Source organism: Neolamprologus brichardi, chromosome 4 (genome assembly GCF_056152115.1).
Source record: "Neolamprologus brichardi isolate AB-2024 chromosome 4, ASM5615211v1, whole genome shotgun sequence".
Lineage (NCBI taxonomy): Eukaryota > Metazoa > Chordata > Actinopteri > Cichliformes > Cichlidae > Neolamprologus > Neolamprologus brichardi.
Window position 1 is genome coordinate 20,160,793 of NC_142107.1, and position 21,155 is coordinate 20,181,947.

Here is a 21,155-nt window from a genome sequence, read left to right on the forward strand (position 1 = left end):
AGAGGTCAGTATTTCAGCATAGCAGAAAAAACTCCATATGCTCAGCAAATGCCAACATGCATAAGTGTATCAAAAAAAGTAAATGAAAAATACAGTAGTGGCTCAAAATGCGCAAGAAAAATACAGCTATTACTGGATATCTTTAAAAAAATAATAATAATAATTATGGAGTGAATATCATGCACGTAGGAATGAGTCTGATGAACTCAGTGGCAAAGAAAGGTTTCACATTTGCTTAGAGAAATTAAAATATGAGCCTTCTCCACATACATTTTGCAGTCATAGCTGCTCCATAGTCAAATGCTTTAATATGGTTTTTTCAGTAGCAAAAATAAAGCTGCGAGACTTGACCTGCGACCTACACATTAAGATTAAAGAAAAGCTGTGACTCAATTAATACAAAGATAAATTGAATACATTTGTGGTTTATTGTTTAGTCATATTAAAGTAAATCTATGCAAACAACAAATAATAAAAATCAGAAAAAGTACAGGTATTGGTTCTCATCTGTTTTGGGAGGTTTCTTTGAACTCCAATCATGAACTCAGAGTTCAACGAAACTCTGTTTGCATTTATGTAGATCAAGTTTAAACAATCATACAAGGCACACTGAGCAAATTAGTTTGCATCCGAGTACGGCACTGCATTAGCAGTGAGAGTCCACCTCGTGTCCTTGAGAGACGGTTTTCTTGCACGACTGACGGCTAACTGTTATGAGAAAAACAAGAAAACACAAGACAGCCAGCTACAAATCAAAACAGGAAGGAAAATAAAAAGGCAAGAAAGAAAGCAAACGAGTAAGCGAGAAAGAAATAAAATGAAGATACAGGACACACTATAAAGCCAGGCTTATTCAAGAGTCAAGGCATGCGTGCCCTATCAAAAGGAACCCTACCGCAGGAAAAATATAAATAAAACACAATCATTAACCAGCTCTGCCACACTTAACAAGGAGCTCAGAGAGATGAGGGAGGAGGCATAAGTGTAGGGAGCCGCAGGGTTACCGCAGCAACTGAAATTAGAACCTAGGATAACAAGAGAAATGAGAATGTGTGGGATGACCCAGGTGAGGCAGACCAAGAGGGGGAACAGACAGAAGATGAGAGGCAAAGGAAGAAAAAGGATTCAGAGACAAAATAACAGATCCGCCTTCATTTTGTTGAGCAACCCTTACACAACAATGTAATAAATTAAATGCTGGTAGGTGTTGTCATTTAAAATCTTAAAGCGATGTCAGCACCTTATTCCTCTGATGCATCAGACAACGATAAATATGCTCTCCTGTAGTGTGACGTTATCATCATTTTTTCTTAATTGTACATGTTTACATATAGCTAAAGAGTTATACAACTGTGTGGAAACTGATGCTATAAATAGTGTATGATAAATTATTATAACTTTGACTTCCAGTTATTAATTAAGTCAGTTTTATTTGTATGGCCCATAGTCACAATGATTCTCAAAGGATTTCTCAATACCCACACTATAAAAATACATTTAAAAAATGCCTTAAAAACTCAGGCCCTCATTGGAAATGAGGCAAATCTCCAACCAACATGAGAAAACTGGCAGCAAAGGTGACACTATAAGGATCACAAGGGGCCACAACCACCAGTTTCTCACTGGCTGTGCTCACGGCTAATGTGAAACTGATGGTTGGTGACATTCATTCACTAAAATCTCAAACTCGACAGTCCAAGTGCTAGACGCTCTGCCCCAGAAACAGCATCACCAGCCCGTTCCTAGACCAAAAAAAATAATTTGTGACAGTGCATACCAGATAATCAAGTGAATGGTTACAGAGTAATGTTATCTGGGTAAACAGTAATGTACAATCTTGACACATTATGGCAGTTATCACAATATGTACAGTAAGTTTAAACCAAGTTAGGAGTAACATCAATACGAAATAACGCTCTCCTATTACAGTTCACTGGGAGCACTGGGAGGAAGAAGCACTCCGATCTTCCTCTTCATTTGACAGCAGCAACAATGCCATTTTAAATATGTATACGATAAAACACACACATTTTATATCTATCTATAAAAACAATGACTGTGAAAAATGTACATAAAAGAATCAAAGGCAGTGAATTGTAAAATCACTTCGTTTTGTTTTTTTTCAAAAGCACATATGCTCATTTGAAATTTGAAACCAGCAATGTGATGCAAAAAAGTTGGTACAGCAGCATGTTTGCCACTATGTTGCATCATCTTTCCTTTTACCGAGACTGTTAGACTGTTGGGAAGTGAGGAGACCACTTGGGAAAGCAAGATGTTTTCCCATTGTTGTTTGAGTCAGAATTCAGCTGCTCACCAGTCTGGCGCCTTCTTTGTTGTAGTTTCCATTTCATAATGAGCTAAAAATGTATTCGATGAGTAACAAGTCTGGACTGCAGGGATGGCTGCAACATGACTGAGCAGCAACTACAGGGCATTAATGCAGAATGTGGTTTGGCCTTGTCATGCTAAAAAAGCTAATTATTTTGATGTGGACTGGATCACAGCATGCGCTGCTGTAGAACCTGCATAATATTTATATTATATATACACTCAGCATTAATGGTGCCTTCACAAATGTGAAAGTTATAAGCATATATATCCTTTTTTTTTTTTTTACCTGTGATTTGTTCCTTTCACAATAGTTTTACTTTGCCTGTAGAAGCAACAATAAATGCGTTCCCTAACAAATTGTTCTTTAACATTCCTGTCTTGCCCATGCACAGATTTTCACAACAGAACAGAGTCGGATTTTAATGCAGCATTGTCTGGGGGCCCAAGAAACATGCTTATTCAGCATTGGCTTTCATCCCTGTCCTATAGTTGGGGGGAAAAAATCGATACTGTGTAGTATCGTGATATTTTGTTTGCTAATAATATATCGATACAGGGACAGCAGAAATCGATATTTTGTTACAAAAAAGGTTTTTGTGGACTGGAACATGCTCTGACTTCAGAGCATGTTGATCCTTTTTCTGAGCAAGAATCCTGACATTCCTTCACTGTCCAAATCTGTTTAACTTTTTTTATGGCAGCAATAAACATGACAGTTTACTTATTTTAATTTAAGACATGTTTTATTTTAATGAAGTTTAAAACTTTTTTATTTAATGTAAAATTATATTTTGTTTTAATTTTCTTTCAAATTCTTCAGTTGCTGAAGGGGCTGCATAGTTTTCATAAACTGCATAGTTCAGAATAGCTATAATTGTACCAGATGGTAAGTCGGACTAGACTGTAATACAAACCGTTCAGTTTGTCAACAATAAAACTGAAATGAGAGAAAGACTGAATGTGAGACTTTGTTATTAGATAAAATGAATATTGATAAAGTTTACCTTTATGTACCGAATCTGAATATCGCAAAATACTTTTAAAAATTGCAATAATATCGTATCATGCGTTAAGTATTGTGATAATATCGTATCGTGGGATGTATGGTGATTCCCACCTCTATCCTATAGCACAGCGGTCCCCAACCCCCGGGCCTCGGACCGGTACCGGTCCGTGAGTCGTTTAGTACCGGGCCACGAGAGTTGAGGCTCAGGTGTGAAATGTATAGTTTTCAGGGTATTTAAAAATCGGTTTTCAACGTTATTTTGTTATCGTTTACTCGGTTTTCCTGGGTCTTTTCACGTGTGTTATGAATAAATTTTCTTTTTTTCAGTACCGGTACTAGTTTTATTTTGTTGTATTTATCCGCAACACCTTAAAGGCCGGTCCATGAAAATATTGTCGGGCATAAACCGGTCCGTGGCGCAAAAAAGGTTGGGGACCGCTGCTATAGCATACAGAGATTTCTCTTGCTCTTCTGGATCTTTTAAATTTCAATTCTAATTTTATTTACCTAGCACCAACTCAAAACAACAGCTACTCCGAGGTGCTTTAAATTGCAAGACTCTACAATATTAGAAAGCAAACCCCTCAACAATCACACAACCCAATTGCTACACACTTAGCAACAGTGGGAAGGACGAACTTCCCAAGAGAAAAAAGCAAGTCGAGTAGTAGAGAAAAGTTGATGGCATTCAATAAATGAAATGTCATGCAGTAGAATAATAAAGAAATGCTCAGTGCATCAATCATTCAATTATATTACATGCAGTGTATAAATGAAAAGGGTACATCGGTATACAATTCCAGTATTGATGTAGTTTTCAGCAAAGCTATATACATAATCAAGGCATAACAGAATTAATTTAATTCAGTGATAGATTTTGATGTCGGTGTGCCACCATGAGATTTTCAGAGCCCCCTTGTGAAGCATTAAAACATTTCTAGAGTCAACACTGCTTACAGGAGATACTTGCCTCTAAACAAATATGCAACATAATGATCTGTATAATCCTGATAGAATTTAAGAAAATCATCTAAGCACAACTGACAGTTATAAATTTAGCTGTGAGCCTTTATCTAGCACCTTTGTTAGTCTGCTTGGAAGTTGCCAAGAGACAGATAATGCCAACTGGAGGCTGGCAGTTTATAAGGTCTGAGTGTTAAGACCTTAAATGCCAATATTTGTCCCAAGGGACGGAATAATTAAGGCGTAAAGATTTAAAAGGCTTGTCACATATGGCTGGCCAGCTGTCACATCTGTCTATTCATATTCATACCGGCAACAACTGGGCCTATACTAAAGCAGCAACAGAGGATGTAATGGCTGAGCACTAAATGTCAGCAGACTGAGCTACAGTATAACTAAAGACTTCCACAAGAAAGCACCCTGAATGAGTAGAAGCCTGGCATTTAAAACAATTCACAAGCCCCACTTCTCATTTTAGACATTCGCTCCCAAGTGAAGTGTTTCAAAAAGATCTATTCCCTATGGCCATACTGCACACATTCCCAGTTTTCAGTGTCACGGGAAGCAGCACTTCAGAACCAGCAGAGGGGGCACATTATTGCAGCCTCAAGTAACTCAGTAGCAAGATGTAAAAGATTGGCAAGTTTCACTTTTTACAGCATCAGCCAGACAATCTCTCAACTGAGTGATTTCTAGGTGCAAATACCTGAAAAATATCTGCAACACCATAAACCACTGAGCTTGCTTGTCCCAGCAGCACACTTTCAGCTATTAAATTAAACCATGTAAATGCACCCTTTGTTGCATGCAACCTACCTTTGTCGTGGTTTCTTTCAAAGATAACCACAAACTTAAAAGAGTAATCTTACTTTAATTGTATAAACTATCATATTCTTTCATTTATCTATACCATGCAGGACCAATCTGAAACCTTCTTTGCCGTTTAGGTATGATTTCTTGCTGGTCAGACATCAAACTGCATGCTGAGGCAAGAGAAAAAGAGAATTTCTATGTCTATGAAGGCGTGACTTTATGGCCTTTATGAACTTCAAACAGCTTGTTTTGGTCCAAATCATGGAACAAGTTGTTTCTTTGTTGCATTTATAGAATGGTTACTTTATGATAACCATAGATAATTTTCAATTCAGCCATAATTTATCAACAAAAGCCATGTGGGAGACAAATTATTCAAAACAAATCCAATTTTAGTCCATGTCACTTTAGCTGAGCTTTGTGGGCTTGAAGTCTTGGATCTCTGTTTATACTGAGTTTTAACACTTTTCTTGTGCTCTTTCAGAGTTTAGAAATACCCATGAATTGGAAAAGGCCTTTTATTGCATCTCCAGTCCACATTTGCCCTTTTTTCATTTTGTTATGCTTGGCTTTTCAAGCATGAGTAAGTACAAGCTATCAGATGACAACATTCTCCTTATAGCTATAAAACTGCAGTTCAGCGTCACGTCTTGTAAATGAAGGTCCAACTCATGAAAATCTGTGTTTCTGCTCACTTGAAGTCTATTTTCAGACCTCTTGGTATGTTTTTAACGCTTTCACTTGACTTTAAAATATTTTGAAAAAATGAACAAAAGAAGTTTGCAATAAGTTGCATAAATGGTGCAATCATAAGATTCTGAGACTCTATGATACCAGAATAAAATCTTTCCACTCTCCCCTTCAAGATCAAGATCTTCTAGTCTGAATCCAGCTCCAATGCTAATTTTAGATATGTTGCAGTTCCCTTGTACATCTCCAATTTCAATTTGGACCCAAATAAGCCCAAATTTGACTGAGGATCATCAATGCTGATAAGAGAGCAATTTTACATTGGGTTTGGAAGCTGTACACCTCAAAGGTGGACCTTCCAGTCAGAAGCATAACCAGGACCACTTCACTGGGTTTTTGAACCACGAACATTTCTCACTTTGCCTTTACATTATTATCTAGGCCTTCAAAACACCAGAGTAAAAATGGTGTTTTCTTGGTTGCACAAGGGTCATTTTTACATGTAATTTCAGTCAGTCTGCAGCTATGAGTGCAACTCGTCTGCTCATCAAAAAGTAACAAACACACAAACCTGAGTTACTAATGTTTGTAGCAGACAGTTTATTCTAAATTGTGCTAAATTTAACACCAAAACCCATCTTACATATCTTGCTGAAAAACCTAGAGTGATGTGTGGTTTAACAGACATGGCACACTAATAGTATCTTCACAAAGACATGGATGGCTCGGTATCTCACATGAATAATGTTTTGTGTTCCCTTTTTACATTTCAGCTGTTACACATATAATAATTATTGCACTGTAATAAAAACACACTCTGGATAAATCATGCACTCTACCAGAGTCCCACACCACAGGACTGCATACAGTGCTCAGCAATTTCTAGCAGAAGGGTTCACCCTTGTGTCATAAAAATATTGATTCTTATGCAGTTTCGTTTAATTTATCTGAACCGTTTGCAGATAAAAGCAATGTCTAGAACCTGTAGTACTTTTAGTATGTTATTCACACTCTCAGTTTTGAGCAATAAATTTGCACTGCTCTTGGTAAAATGCATTAACTAGCTCTGTTTGTTTATAAATGTCTAAATTGTAAACTTATACATTTATTTAGTATTCTGAGATTCTGCCTGGTCTGCTGGTGGTGAGTTCCCCACTGGCTCCCATATAGCACTACAGCTCTGTAGTAGATAGATTTGCAACAGATATCACGTCTATCACAGCTAGTCTCTATATCAAGCCTATTCAAATGGCGGCCCAGAAGCAACCTGTGAGTGGCCCTGCCTGTGGTCCTGGCAGAAACACAGAGAAAACGCAAAAAATTAATTAATTTTAAAACATTTTTAAAAAATTAAAAATTCCTACAGCGTAGTGTAGACTGTGAATGCAACACTCCTAGTAGCCTAGCAATATTTAACCCACAATGCACCGTAATGTAAATATATTAAACTATCATTGTACTGTATGATGCGACAACAGCATGTCTTTCTCAGTCCAAAAGCTTAAATTCACAATGAAAACCATCAGTTTAACCCTGCCCGGACTGACAAATACTTATTCATTTTACCGCCAAATCCAAATGCCAAACCTATGTGTTTAGTTTGGAGTGAGTGTGTTGCAGTACTTATGAAGGCCAGACTTTCTGCACAAACTTTCCAGAGCGATCTCAGGAGAGGGCTGCAAAAGTACAGTTTAATTGCGAGTTTAATAATCTTACAACCGGAGTTGTACTACCATGGTGAGGGCCCTGTACAGCCCAAGAGAGAGCTGCAGCAGCTTCCCTTGGTGTTTGCTTCTTGGCAAAGAAGAAAAGGCCTTTCACAGAAAGTAAGTGTGACATCTGCTATTAAAAACGTACCCCTGTCAGACAGTTCAAATATTCATCGAGTTGAAGTTCTGTGAAGTTTTAGCGTCAGACGAGTTTGAAATGCTGTTAGATGACCTGAAGAAAACTGATTTAATGTCTATAGCAGGAGATGGGTTCACAGACAGAACTGATAATGCACAGTTGTGCCTATATGTCAGTTTTTTGGATGGAAAATTGCTCGGCTTACTACCGTTAGAGGGACACACAGCTGGCGAAATAATGTTTGAGAAGATTTCAGCTCTTTTTGAGGAAAATGGTCTGGATATGAAGCGTGTCTGTATACTTGTGACAGATGGGGCTCCATTCATGGCAGGAAAAGTGAGTGGTCAGCAAAATATTTATTTTAATTTGAAAGGGAAATATCAAAATGTTTTAGTATTATTATTATTATTATTATTATTGTTATTATTATTATTATTATTATTATTATCATCATTATTATTATTATTATTATTATTTCAAATGTGCAAAAAAAAAAATAGTTTAGTTATACCTCCCTTTTTTTTTTTTTTAAATAAATGGACCTTTCGGTGTGCATTTTTGAGAGGTCACCACATTTACAGGGGGAAAAGGAATAAAAAAAAATTACTTGTTTTTCCAATACAGTTGTGTGGGTTTGAAATTGATCATGATCTGCTGCTTACTGGCTGCAAAAAATATCTGACCCAGATAAACTCCTCTGTTTGAAAATCTGGCCCAACTAACTTCTTAGTAGTTGAATAAGATAAGATAAGATAAGATAACTCTTTATTGTCATTGCACAGTCATACATAGTACAATAGTACAATGAAATTGGAAAACTGTCCTATATCGGCACTACATATAACACAACACGACACGATATGACACATCACAACGCAACACAAACAACACAACACAGTATAATAACTTAGTAATAAAAAAGAAGAATAAGTGTATTTGTATTGCACACTGTTATTATTGCACGTTAATTATTATTGCACCTTGTTATAAATATAAATATTATTATTGTTATTGTTGTTTTAAACATTGTTACCTCCCCCCTAAAAAAGTCCAGGGAGGTAGCCAATCAGGTCAGCTATTTGCATTGATCAGGGCTATTGCCCTGTTGTAAAAGCTGTCCTTAAGTCTATTTGTTCAGGACCTCAGCAGCCTGAACCTCCTGCCGGACGGCAGCAGTAGCCATGCTATATATTATTGTAAATAGACTGAAGGAATCAAAAACAGATGCAACTGAAAATCAATAGCAGATTAAACTGATGAAACAGCAATGAGACAGTCAAAGAAGGCAACTGACTATAAGTGGTTTCAGAACTGCTCCCTGCCTTTGAAGCGACCATTTAAAGACAAGGTGCTTGCACATGGTCAAAAAAGAGTTTTGGTCGCACCATGGTCAGCTACCACAGCCATTTAGTGTAATTAATTCAAACGATGGCACATGATAGCATTTTCACATGCTAGTATGTCATCATACTAGCTCACCACTGTATATAGACAGAGAAATAGAAAACACAGGAGCCTTTTGGCTAGACTAACACTTCTTTAACCCTACTCACCACATAAGCCTTCGTTTTAATCCTCTTCACTTGAATAACATTAAAATGTTGTGTGCATCACAGAAACACAAGTAGTGGCCATAAAGAGACTACCAGAAGGAACCTTAAAATAACAAAAATAAAAAGCAGCAATGCTAAAGGTATGAAACACATGAGCAGATGAACTCTAAGGGGAGATCAGCTAAATTTAACTTTAGAAAGGTGTTTTATACTCATGGGCAAAGTCCCAGACCTTTATGATGGCACCTGATACAATACAACAGACCTCAGCTCACACATAAACTTAAATGCTGGGAGAATTGGTTCATGGCTTTGTTTAAATTTGCCTTTTTCCAATATGTCCTAGACAACATGTTATGTGCCACATATTGTAGTACATTCTCACCACATTTGCTCTAGCCAGAATGCTTCTGATGCATTCTCACTACAGGAAATACTCAAATTTGTGCGACAGAGATGCCGCGATATAAATCACTTGATGTAAATTTGAGACAATTATGTGGTTTTTCTAACAAGATCCATCAAACAGACATTGTACTAAGGAGCTGGCAAGTTAAAAGTCTGTTTACTCCAAGATCCCAATATGTTGGACATTTGCACCTGTCAATTTCCAGTGAAGTGGGGGTTTCTTGTTTTGTTTTTTTAAGGTAACTGTGTGCTAAGTATATTCCCGGGATCTTTGTTATATCCTGGGTTTGTAGACGATCATGTGTTGGAAAAAGCTTGTGGGTGAAGCTGCTGACAGAAGTGAGTGACAGGTCAGGTGAGTGCTGTGGTCTGTTCAGGCATGCAGATCCAGCTCCTCTGAGTGATCTGAAGTGGCTTCAATTAACTGAAGCAGCCAAGTGTAAGGAAGGGGACTGGGGAGCATGGGCCCCAGACAAGCCTCCTGACAGATTTGGGAGGGGGGGTGGGGATAAGATGAGTGGAGCCTTCTGACAGGTCCTCTAATACCCCACGAATTCCAACCTTTCTCCATCTCCTCTTAGCTAATTACTAAGTATCCATATGGAGACACTTGTCACTGTGATCACAGCAAATTGGCTGTAACTACAGGGTCAGCAAAGACTGTTATTCACTTATATACAAACACAAGACTACACACAGAATCCAACCATCTAATTTTGCAAGAAAACAGAACACACACAATACTTTTCTTCATCTCCAATACTAAAACTATTTTTAGTTTCATGGGAGAGCTGAAGTTACCACCGAGAAATCTAATATCACCGGCACTGCTTCACAACCATCTGAAAAACCACATTCATGTTGATTTTTCATGATGCTCTTTCTGTGCGATAATACAGAAAGGAGGTGATTAAAATATCCCAGCATTTCTCAACAAATCCTACACAGAGATTTAATTTTCATGGGTATACACAGCAACACCGATGTCAAGAGACACTGCCAAATGAAATGTTAAATAAAAAAAATACTCTGAAATTCACTTCTGAATGTATGAAAGTAAACCACACACCAAACATGTGGGAAGAAAGAGAAAAGGTTTGAACTGTATCTTGGAATTTCTTTTGTATTAATGTCAACACCAACCTTTGCTTTGAGTTTAAACCCAAAGTAAAAAAATAAATAAACGTCTTACCTTACATGTGACGAAGGAGTGGAGAAGCAGACTGATCTGTACACTAGTAGGGCAAATTAATGTATTTATCATTTACCATTTCGTCATCTCAGCAAATACAAAACAAGTATCTCATAGCCTCTAAATGGAAAGAGACTGCTACTTTACACTATTTTCACCAAGCTTCCCCCCCCCCCCTTTCTTTCCGTCTTGCTGTTCTTGCTAGTTTTACACTACCTAATTAAGAAGTTTGGTGGGGGATGCATGAAACACACAGGACCACATACTTTACCCTCAAGGATTTATTTTATTGTTCCTCTGTTTTTTTGGTCTCCAATGTTGGCACATCCTCTATACCTCCACCCTTATTTCCCCTTCTAAAAACCCAAGCGTTTCCTTTTTTCACCTTTTCAGTCTTTTATTAGAACTGGGTCCAAATTCTGCTTATAAATGACAGATGAATACTACCTGAAATGTCTTATCGAGCTGCCGTTTATATGATCAAGTGTCTGCTGCTGTCTCTATTCTCTTGCTATTTGGTATTCCTTCACTGGCAGCCTTTAGATCTTCTTTCACCTTCATGCTTTTTGAAGGTTTGTGTTTTCTATCCAAACCATCAAGCTTATTTCTTATGCTGGACCATCCACTTCCTCTTACCCATAATTTGATTCAAAGTTAGCCTTATGAGAATACTGTAGGTGTTGGTTTCTTAAACAGCTAAACAAAATGTAGTTTACTTTAGAAGAAATTAAATTTTTTTCAAGCCAAAACCTGTTTGGAGGGGGGAAAAACCCCACACTTGAAGACAACTGAAGTTGTTCAGAAGTCAAAAAGGCAGCATTTCAAACTTAAATGAATGTGAAATTGCCTGCTTTGAAAAATGAGTACAGAACACGTGAACACAAAGACTCCAGTACTTAAACAGTCGTTGAAAGTTAGCTAAAAACACTTGGTTTAATAGTGCTGTCATCAAAAGAGAGATCAAAAGTGGTCATTTTAATGTTTTATCGTCATAGACTAAAATTGCCTCCAACAAGCCCTCTTCTCCACTTCTCCTCTCCCCACCCACGGCAGATTTGCAATTTCCCAATATTGGTACAGACCGATGCCCCCCCCTTCCCTCCACCAGATCCACACCTCATTTGGTACTCACCTAGATCAAAGTACCTCGCACATCTGTTCCGCTTGCAACTGCCATAACTAGCCAGCTGGACTCTCTCCGTCAGGTCTTGCTGTCTGTAGGTGTGTCAGTACTGCTCGTCTGTCCAAAGCCAGAGCTTCTTGGCAAGCTGCAAACACAAACAGCGAAAAGAATCAACAAGACTGTAGTTGTGAGAGTGAGCGTGGGCGTGAGCCAGTGCCTTATCATAGTCTTGCAAGAGACTCCTTGTCAAGTTGACTGTTTGTGTGTGCATCTGTTATGTAGGAGACATGAATGCAGAGTATTCCTGAGATAGAGCGAGTGTGTGTGTGTCTGTGTGACAAGATATTACAAAAACACATGTTTTACAGAGACTGTAGTAAGGTTTAAACAGCGAGGCGGAACAAAGCGGGACAGGGGCCCACCTTCCACAATTACACGCAGCTTTAAAATACTAATCCAAGCACAAACTGTATCTGGACTGTATCCAAACAGCAAACCAAAAAGCCACAGGTGTAAACAGAGCAATAAAGCAATGCAATCTCAATCCCACAAATGAAATAGCGCTGCTTATAGCAATAGCATTCAAAGCAGGATCACAGCAAAGCAGGCTTAATGCTTCCCTGATACTTTTTATGCTATATTTACAGTGACCCATAAAAGTGGATAAAAATCTTTGTAGATAAAATTCACCACGTTAATGTGATGCATAAAAGGGCCCACACAGAGCCCGATAGCAAAACAATCATCTGACGGAACAGACCCACGGTGGCTTCAACTCTGCAGTGTCATTAAAATCCTCCAAGTCTAATTCTCTTTCAAACACCACCTCTACCTAAATAAACATGACCAAGGACGCTTACTCATACTTCACATGCCTGCCAACCACAGATGAACAGGATTTCACAGAGCAGACTGGGTGTGTTTTGCCAACCATTACTGCAGATTGTGACAAAATGTCTCGAGCTAAACAGCCACGGTGATGCACTTTGTTCTCATAATAAAGCCAATCCATAAAGATGTCTGACATTTAACATGCAACTAGAGAAAGCTGTGTGATTTAAGTCAATTTACTTTGACACTTGGATCATAAAGAATAAAACAGGCGTTGAATGACTTCAAACTACGGCAATCCAGGGAGTGACAAGTTGCTTAAATTGCTTAAATTTAATTTAAGTAGACTTAAATTTGGCTCAGAAATACTGCACCGAGAGTGTTACTTTTTATATTTTGATGCTTTGTATTCACGACCGGCATTCAAACTGCCTGTGGGCTTTTACCTCAGAGAGAGAAAAGATGATCTGCATGAATGAATGAAATATCTTAAGATCCCTGTGTTTACACATATATACCAAGGAAATGTCAATCAGATGCAAAATACAAAGGTTGAGCCCTGAAAGAAATGTCAAAAAGGTAGTCTGGCTCTGTGATGTGTGAATGGGACCAGCACCATTTGATCAATAGCTCACCTGAAATGAATACAAGATTCGTTCTTACCGCCTCAAAACAGCAGATGTGGACTCCAACTCCATTTGTCACAAACTTGGATGAAACCGTTTCAGCTGATAAAGTGGAGATTGCCTAACATAACACATTTTTAAATATTCGTTATTGGTTGCTTTCCATTTGTGATGTTTATCTGATGCTCTTCTGAAGTGTTATGCTGAGTTGTTACCACAGGAAATTACATGAAGTATAACCTGAAACAACCCTGTCAGGAGTATGAACAAACATAACGTTATGTGACCTTCGTGTTCTTCCTGTTTTTTTTGGTCTTGTATCATTTGCCCTGCTCAAGTCAAGTGGTCAGATCAAACAAGAAGCGATAACAATAGGCAATACAACCAGCCGTGCCACCAAGACATGTCAAGCTGACCCCAGCAATGCTGGGACACCATGAGACAGCGAGGGCTGTCTCAAAAAAAAAGAAAAAGAAAAGATTGAGGAGGGAGTTGACAGATGAGGAGGTGGAAAACAAAAAATACAAGATGGGAGAATAGAAAGCAAAAAAAAAAAAAGTTGTCGACAAGACACAGAAGAGGGAGAGGCAGGATGAAAGATAGGTCGATGTACCACAGGCTGATGAAATAGAGCGAGAAAGGCAAAGAGAGAAAGGAGCGGAACAGCAAGTCAGACAATAGTCAAACAGAGGAACAAAAAAAAAGACACTAAAGGAATAGGAGACAAATTAAGGAGAGGGCATGGGGGGGGTGGGCAGAGACAGGGGGAGCCCAAATATAAAGACAATGTCAGATTCAATACTTCTCTTAAACGAGACAAGAATTAAGGAGGAAGAAGAAAGAGTGGCTGTTCTCTATCTCGCTGCTCCTGAAACCTGAAAAGACCAATACGTAGAAAGGAACAAAACACCGGGGGGGTTTAGATCAAGCGCTTGACTGCATTCAAAAGAGCCACAGAGGGAGTATAAGTGACACAATTAAGAGCATAACTGTCATTACAGCCAATCAACCCAGTGCCACCCACATGGCCACTGAGCAACAGAACCATCATGAAGAGGGATGAAGGACTGCTTATTCCCCCTAGCAATGCAGCAACGACTGTTAATACTGACTAGCACACATACATAAAAGCCCTAAAGGCCGTAATGCATCGTAATGCAACAGAAACACAAGGCACGTGTACAAAATCGTTCCATCAAAACATGTTCTTGTCTCATTTGCATCTTGAGAGAAGAGCTGACATTTAAATATAATCCTGCTGACATGCAAACTAAGTGCAGCCAATTCCATAAACCACATGTGCATTAGAAAAGGAAAAAAGAAACGACGTGTGAATCTGAAACCAATCACAGTTTGATGTATACTCTCACTCACTAAAATAAAAACCAAATTTAATGAGCTTTCAAGCTCCCCCACAGTGACATTTCCTCTCCCAATTCTCCATCTTTTACAACCATCATTCACCTTACCTCCATTTCTCTTCTTCCCTGCTACCGCTTGCCTTCCCCCAAACCTCCCTCACTTAGTTTTTCATTTTAAACCCACTACTTTGCCTCCATCTTCTTCGCTCTCCATCCAAAACAACGGCCATTCCAGAAAGAGGGCCATCAATCTTCTTCAATGAGACCAGAGTGCGAGAGAGTGCCAAGGCTACAGCAGATTACTATCTCTGCTTACCTCCACTCAACACTGGATAACATATAGAAGAAGAGAAAGGGCAAATGGAGAGTCAGGGAGGGTCGAGAGTGAGTCGAAGAAACCATCTTAGATAGAAGATGGACATTAGATCTTAAAAGCCTCAAAAAGATTTATAAAAAAAAAAAAAAAACAACTTCCACTCCTGTCACCAGCAGAGGCTTGTCAAGAAAAGACACCCAGCAGCTGAAATTAAAACCTCTAATCCTAAGTGGCAACTTCAAACCTGATCCTTGATTTACTTCCACAGAGAGCTCTGCTTATGGAGAGACATGAGATACAAGTCTTCTGTTAGACTGAACATGAATCATACTCTGCATCCAAAACAGAGTTACAAATTTAGAATCAAAATGTGGACTGTTACTGTAACTAATTTAGTTGTTAACTACGGTACCAACAGGTCATTACAGTTCAGTTTGAACGGGGAAGAAAAAGTGACGGTGCATGTATAGAAAGGAGGTGGGAGAACATGATGGACAAGCGCTGCTTAATTACTTAAACACTACACAGAAATTGTTGTTAGTGCATATGCGAATATTTCTGTGTGTTTCACAAAGTCCTGTAAGCCAATTATCCCGCCTGATGATATTTAGAGACTTCCGAAAGCAATGTGCGAATGTTTGTTTGACAAAGAACTGACACAATGGTGGAAAAGCCAGAGCTGTGATCTTGCAGCAGAGAGGGCTTTTTAACAAGCTGCCTCACTGCCCTGTGTGGTGCAGTGGCAATAATCTGCACGCACACTGTGCATCACAGGTAAATCCAAGGCTGAGGACGTCCTTATGTGAGAAAAAGATTGGTTACATGGCAAAGTAGAGTTTTTGCATAGAAAAGTCTGGGTATTTTTGTTGTTTTTTTGTAATGCAGTGCAGCAAACGCTCAGTGAACTCTTATATTTATAAAACATGGCCTTCTCAAGCAGTCTGCAACCAAGGACGCGAGACCACCAGGCCAGCTCTGACAGCTACATCCACAATTGAGCATGATAGGGCTAATCGCTATGCAGCTTTCTCACGGAGGAAAAAACTTTGTGGGGGGAGTTTTGTCAGGCATAATAAACTCTCCCTGCATTGTCACACCGCTGTTGAGGAGGAAGGTTAAACTTAGAGCTGTCTGTAAAGCTGTCCCCCTGCAGCAGCAGTGCTCTGACTGGGGATCAGCATAGTGTGGCTTCTGTGGGCCACACAGCAACGAGTGGGAGGAGGCAGCAATGGAGCTCAGCCAGGCGCTAAAGACTTTGACACTAACATAATCACTGATAATTGATTCTGCTGGTGAGGAAGGTTTAACATTAAAGGATAAAAACAGCAACGGCGGTGGCAGCGCGGCGCTCTGGCTTAATACGAGCTGATGGGACTGACGCCACCTGTCACACACCATCTAATCACATGAAGACGAGATTCTCTAGACGAACACATATCATCAAATCACTACCGGCCTTGGACGCGCTCGGCACCCTCAAAGCAGCTTTGATCAGCAGTGGGTCGAGAAAATCGAGGGGGCACGGAGGCTAAGGGCGGCGGAGGAAGAGGAGGAGGAGGATGAGGACAGGCAGACAAATAAGACAAACGTCCTTCACTATTGCAGGACAACAGCCCTGAGATATCACATGACACGACAGAATAAAAGCACAGTGCTTCAAAGAAATACATAGAAGAAAAAAAAACTGCGCACTAAACCGAATGCAGTTATTACAGGCAGTGTGAAACATTTGTTCCTTACTCGCGGTAATGGCAATTGAGCTACAGTCAGCTGACACTGCAGTTATAATTCGGCTAATGTTATTCTCATTAGCTTATAATAAAGTGACTACTATTACACTATAATAATCTTCCAACTGCCTTTTATTTTTAAACTGCCAGCCTGTGGGAAACACTAATAAATCTGCGGCAATAAACCCATTTTAACCCGTTTCACCTGTGATCTGAGCAGACTGTTTTTTAAGATGGCTAACCACAGAACACTATTTCTAGTCAGCCTCACAGATTTGTTGTTAAAGTATAATGGAGACACATGAGCTAAGTCTAGTAGCAGTGACTGGGGTGTGCCTATTTGCTGAGTGAACTGATGAAGACGGAGGGCTCCCTGTAGCCTTACAGTCAGAACACTGATAAATTGGCCAGCATCCACCCTTTCCCCAACTGCAAGAAGGATATGTGTGCATGAGAATAAGTATGAACGCCTGCTAGACTGGAACTGACAACATAAAGTGGCAATGCAACTGATTTCATGAACAACACAGGAGCACAAAGGAAAAGGAAGACCTCCATTATGTCACTAGCAGACGTGTCACCACAAAGGAGACAGTCGGACTATCGGTCCTCCAACCTAGCAATGGCAGACTCACCTTCTTAAATTAAAGGGTGCTTAATACAAAGCATGTCCCAGACAGACAAACACAAATTTCCACCTTGGGCTGCAGACATAAACACACATCGCTTCATGTCGAAAATGACTGTGTGGAGATCAAAAGGTTTAAAATATGCGAGGGTCAGATATCTTGCAGGGAAATAAAGGAGGAAAGATTGAGGCTGAGAGGGGAAAAGGTAGCAACGGCAAATAAGAGATGGAAAGGGGACCAGAGAAAGCCCCAGGCTGATGGCAGCGGGGAGAGAAGAGGCAGACTGGATGATGAGCTAGTGAGAAAATGTAAATGAGAATCTGTCATGCAAAAAAAGGAAAAGAGGGGAAGAAAACGTGAGCGATTACTATAGGAACTGTTCGGGGAGAAACTGAAGAGCAGAACAAAGCTCAAAGGAGGGAAAAAAAAGGGGGTGGGCAGTGCACAGGAGGAAACAGCAATCCAAGAGACATGACAAGCATGCACTACGCAGCCTTTTGCTGTTAAAATGGGCCACATAGTTTCTAATATGTCCTTCAACATGTGGTGAAATCAGTTTTGGTCACCACGGAAAGAAAATGCAAAAAACACAAAAGCTAAGAAAGGTAGCAACAAATAGTGAGAGGTAAAATAAGAAGACAGAGATGGTCCCTGAAGAGGCGACTCATGGCATCCCTTTGTCAAAAGTCAAGACCACAGGGAGGAAGAGTAGGAGGAGTGTAGGCAGTAAAAAGGCAGCTCTTTTTCTCAGTCGTTCACTCCCTGGCTATCCTCCACCAGCAGCTGGAGGCTAAACTTAAGCTCCAGCAGCCACGAGGGAGAGAGGAACGGCCTTGGGAATAGGTCATCCACAACCACAGACCAAAACAAAACTCGAGCATCTGCATCATTAGCAAAGGAGCCCAGAGTCCCCTGATGTCTACCCACTGCACAACAGATCCCTCAGAAATGTGGCCACAACAGTCCCCATGCACACAATCATCCGCTGCACAATCGCCATACAGCGATGTCAGCCTCCTCTTCATGAATATTCATCTGCCTCATTAACACTCAAGTGGGGAAACACAGCATATTGCAAGAGACTCCCGTTACTTGGAGAGAATGAAAGTTAAAAGCAGAGAGGAAAGGGGAAGAAGAGATGGGACACATGGTGACTGCAAAGGAAGGAAAGGGGAAGAAAAAGAGTAAGAGGCAAAGGCTTTGTTTCTTTGCCTTCAAACTTTTTTGAATCTCAGGAGAAGAGGGGAGGAAAAATGTCCTATATTGTTCCGGGAGCTTATACCCTCCAGTCGCTTTTCCTTATGAAGCCAGATAGGGCAGTATGAAAGCAGCGTCAGCAGCAGGGACATCGCAGCGGGAGCACAGGCTAAGAATTACAGACCGTTTTACCCTGTAAATCCTACTGCAATAAAGGCTTTAAAACAGCTGCAATTTCACCACTAATGTCTGGCTGCTCGCAGTAACTGCTAAACTGTGGGGGATATGTGTGAATACACCTCAACGCAAGCTGCAGCTGAACAGACACTCATGTGACTCCCCCTCCCTCTGTTCGGTAACAAAACACACTTACAGACGTAAGAAGCCAGGCTATATCGTACACAAAGTCTGTCAGTCCACTCGGCCACACGCTTTCTCTCAGAGCCGCTTGCCAATAGAAAGACACACAAGCGCGCACACACGCGTGCACAGACACACAAAGAGAAAGGATTATTTTCTCTTCATGTTGTAATGCTAGTGAATCTCTTAACAGGAACTGCCAACAGGGGAAATCTTCCATCCTGCAGCTGTGTCCTCAGAGAGACTCTGGAAACTGTAGAAATTTCCTTGACTCTTTTCTCGTCGTGGCTTTGGTGGCAAAAAACAGCTTGGCCATTCGGGTATGAGGAGATGAGGCAGAGTCAGGTGCTTTTCTATAACGTTGCCCCATCAGAGTCGCTCTAGTCCTTTAAAAAGGGCAGCGAAGAAAAAAAAAAAAAAAAAAACTTGTGGTACCAAAATTGGACCAGGTCTGTGGAAATCAATACTGCTGCTTACATGAGGGGCCTCCACTAAGGCTATTTCATATTTCACCATATATACACAGTTTCTGAGGAGAAAGAAAAAAAAAAAAACACAACCCCTCAATTTCAGAACAGTATGAACTATCGATTTCGCAGTCACGATTCTTACTCTTTCGCTGCCTATTTCTGTCCTCTCTCTTTTCCATTCCCCACCTTTGATGTGGAACTCCTCCCCCCCAACTTCTGTTAAATGAAAACTGTTTATTATTAGGCTTCTCGCGACGAAGAGGTCGTTACCGTCACATTTTTACATCTTTCACATTTCTCCTAAAAGAAATGTTTTTCCCATTGACATCACGAATCGATCGATCTGTAAGGTGTAACAGAAAAGCTATTTCTTGACAAAAGTGAATACCTCTGCCCTTACCTTGTACACTTTTGAGATATTAAAAGGTGGGCCTCACAGAGTCACTTCCAATGGCACACCGTAACGATGCACTGCCTATTATAATGACTATATCGTGACTTGAGATGCATCACGACATCTATTTATTCACTGCTGAGGTCTGTACTGTGTACTATGGCCTTAGTGAGGTAACTTGAGATTTAACCCTGGGTTTATTTAGTGCTACAGAGGTGGTTCACTCTTACCCTGGAACACCAACATGATAACTTAGATACATTTTTTTAAAACGTCCCTGAACTTTTTTTTATTTGAACCAGTCTTCTCTTAATTTTTGAGTTTATCACGACACCTACAAGTGATATGAATTTTAAATGCCAAACACTGTTGGAGCTTTAAAAAGAGTTGGATCTGATGTTCAGAGTATTTGGATGGGTCGCTGTTTTCCCCAATCTAATGCCAGTGTATCAGCAAAACTGAATCTGACTTTTGGGCAGTGGCGCTTTTAACCAACTGTGTTGTCATTCATTTATATTCATACAGCTTTCCTGGGTCATGCGTTTTGCTGAGCAGTCTGGCAGAGACCGGGGACCTGGCCAGTTCAAATCACAGGTCCAAAGTCAGCATGCATGCATGATTTAAATACATCTAAATGGCAGATGGTGAGAGACCTGGCTGGGATCTGGCTTCGAGACAGAAGCAGTAATGCAGGAGAAGCAAAGGGATTAGAGTGAGGGATGGCTTGGCTTGTCTTTAAGATTACTTTTCCTCTTAAAACATTCACTTCATCTGTGTCACTTCTGCTCTCTACTTGTTATTGGAAAATAGCTTCATGCAAGAGAGGTGGAAAACCATTCGATGCCGGCTCTGTCTGCATCAGTCACACACTGACACGCACATACACAAAGAAATACATTTCATCCTCCATATCCGAAACAGCCAAAGCACTGGCAGGCATTTGCGACCCCAATCCATATTTCAATTTCCCTCCTCTCGTGCAAACTAATTCAATACTTGTTGCCTTCCCTCACAAGCGATCAGCAATATGAGAAATGAGCTTCTTCGCATGTTGCATCTAAAAAAGGTCCAATCAGAGACATTTTTGAATGCCTATATTAATTATGTCTTAGTAGCGCCGTGCATATGCAAATTGTCCTTAGGAGTAGCATTGCAGGATAGAAAATCTAAGCTACAACGAAAAGGAAATTTTTTTTTTAATCAAATGGTGTGCCATTTGAAACTCATACATTACACCACTGCCTGTGTTTATATCAACAACTTCATGTTTTCAAAACATTTGAATAAACATTAAGCTAACAGCATCGAATG

At 40.0% G+C, this 21,155-nt stretch overlaps 1 protein-coding gene across 1 annotated transcript in view; it reads right to left on the reverse strand.

The window, feature by feature from the left end:
- Positions 1 to 21,155, reverse strand: part of spop (speckle type BTB/POZ protein) — a 105,699-nt gene that overhangs the window by 78,537 nt on the left and 6,007 nt on the right. The window contains exon 2 of the mRNA XM_087839999.1: positions 11,940 to 12,075. The gene's annotated coding sequence lies outside the window, so the exon portion shown is untranslated. The remainder of the gene's footprint in view (positions 1 to 11,939; positions 12,076 to 21,155) is intronic.